We start from the raw sequence: 2,587 nt of genomic DNA on the forward strand, positions 1-2,587 counted from the left end.
TAAAACTCAGAGCAACAGATTTTCATACTAGAATGTATGTGTACTCAAGACAAAACTAATTCTAGTGCCTGCTAATACCAGCATTATTAGAAAACCTTTTCCTTGTTTTACTTTTTGAATGTAATTAGAAATTTGCCTAAAAATCCCCACTGACATGAAATGTTAATATTGGTGCAATTAATGAAATGCTAATATTTATGAATTAATTGGCAAAAATCTTGATGAAAGGAAGCTAACAGAAATCATTTATGCAGAATCTACCAGAGGACAAGATTTGTCCTTGGTGACTTGCTTATTTTGCTTTCAGAATGTTATTTAGTAAAATAGTCAGTGATTATTTCAGTAAATTCTTGGTTGAAAGAGTTCTCTAAGACAAAGTTAACAAGCTAGCTTCTAACATAGATATGTTAATTGGAGATATAGGAGATGATATTTCTCAGTCACTCAAATATGCAGGGGAAAAAATGTGATTCTTATTTTCTACAACTTTGCTTTGTCTCTGTCTTGAGTTTTCCTTTTTCCTGAGGGCTAGACATATAGTCTTGGTCCATTCTATGTAAACTCAGTTATTTTAGGATTAAACTACTTAATTCAGTATTTACTCCACCCCCACCATTTCTACCAGCATCTCCTCTAGGTGCATCTGATTTTCTGGACATTATGTCAGCGTTTGCTCAACCTTCTTTGTTCCAACTTATTTTCTATCCACAGTGGCATGTTGTTTTCTTCTTTGGCATCTTTGTGTCACGTGTGAAATTCTTCCCTGTCATCTCTTAATGTCAATGTTAGAATGCCACCATCTTTGCTCCCACAAGAAGACAAATAGCAGTTCCCCCTGCCATGTTACGTGAGCAGAGGTTAATTTGTTTAGGCATGCTCTAGCCTCCCAAACCATCTTGTTTCTAGAAGCTCTCAGCAGGGTTTGGTTCCTACTAGGGCATATAGGCAGGGCTCAGATCCTGTCTAATGTCAGTGATGTTAGACTGTCTAAGAGGGATCACAGCTGAAGTACATGTTTTGGTAAATATTCTTCACAAGTTTGTTTGTTTTTGTTTTGTTTTGTCCTTGATTCTACCTGATTTTCAGCCACTAAGCCACACATTTGACATCTTTTTTCTTATGGTCCCACAAAGCAACTTCCATTTGGGAAATGATAGACTCATGAGGGTTCAGGCAGCAAGTGAAAAATTTGCTGTTGCCAAAAGGGTAAATAGCTCCTTGGCCAATGCTTCACATTGTGCCACCATTATGTCCTTTCTTTACCATTCTAGAACTTGAACAGTAAGTGAAACTTGGAAATTAAGAAATTAAAAATGTATAAGAGAAAGGATGAAAGAGAAGAAGGGAGGAAGGAAGAAAGTAAGTATGCATATTAGCATGTGACCCAGAAGCCAGGCCTTTGCAAAGCCTTTAATATAAATTCCCCAAATATCAGTAACTTAGGGATAGCTAGAGCAAAACAGTAAATTGAGGAAAAAACCTCCTATCTCCTCTTACTCCTTTCCTGACAACACTCTTATCTTTTTGCACAGTCTTCCCAGGTACCCAGGGCTCAGCTCCAGATGATTCCCATGGGTATTTTAGCCCATGTGTTATATTAACATTTTATTGTTTAAAACCTTTTCCTTTAGAATCTCTCTCAGTGTAACCAACAAATATGCAATCATATGTCAGATCTGGCTTTTAACAAGGGCTACCTAGAGATAAACTCATCAAATGTACCCAAACTATTTTGAGGTACAAAGCAGGCCAACAGTGAAAACAGTTTACATCAGACTGGCTACTTTGTGATCACCCAATGTACTTGGGTTGGACCACCTTCAAGTTAATACATGGGATGTGGAGAACTTGAGAGAATTGGAAAGAGAGTTGATTACTTGTACAAGGGATCACTGGGAAGGGCAGGGGTGAGGGCACACAGACAGGTCCCAGATAAAGTTGGGCCTTTATCATTGTTAGAGGGTGAGATTAGGGAATTTGCTAGGTTTGGGTTTGTGATTTGTGAGGTTGGAATATTTCAAAAGGGCCATGCAGGGGACACGTATAAACTTTCTTATCAGCCTGTCCGGATGCGGAGCTAACAGGAAAGGGGAAACTGAGGCTTAAGAGAAGTCAGTGGTATGCTCGCTTAGGCAGCACATACACGGAAACTGGAACAATACAGAAAAGGTTAGCATAGCCCCTGCACAAGCATGACACACAAATTCATGAAGCATTCCATATTTTTGTTTGGGGTTAGCGGATGCAAACTATTATATATAGAATGGATAAACAACAAGGTCCTACTGTACACAGAGAACTATATTCAATTTCCTGTAATAAACCATAATGGAAAAGAATATGAAAAATAATATATATATGTATAACTGAATACATATATATAACTGAATCACTTTGCTGTACAGCAGAAATTAACAAAACATTGTAAGTCAACTATACTTCAATTAAAAATAAAAAGTTGGTGGTCCACTATCCAAAAATAGGGTCAAACTCTATTACATTGGTCTTTCCCTGTAATGTGTGACTTCCCAGGGGCTCCTAACTTCAGAAACCAAGGACAGCTTCCTTACAGACTAAAAGAAGATAA

General features: G+C 37.7%; 1 non-coding gene across 1 annotated transcript; it reads left to right on the forward strand.

The window, feature by feature from the left end:
- Positions 1-2,120: 2,120 nt before the first annotated feature.
- LOC132518887 (U6 spliceosomal RNA) lies at positions 2,121-2,227 on the forward strand. The gene has a single exon (XR_009540012.1). It is a non-coding gene; the product is annotated as a U6 spliceosomal RNA (small nuclear RNA).
- Positions 2,228-2,587: the final 360 nt, after the last annotated feature.

The sequence above is a fragment of the Lagenorhynchus albirostris genome, chromosome 3, assembly GCF_949774975.1.
Source record: "Lagenorhynchus albirostris chromosome 3, mLagAlb1.1, whole genome shotgun sequence".
Lineage (NCBI taxonomy): Eukaryota > Metazoa > Chordata > Mammalia > Artiodactyla > Delphinidae > Lagenorhynchus > Lagenorhynchus albirostris.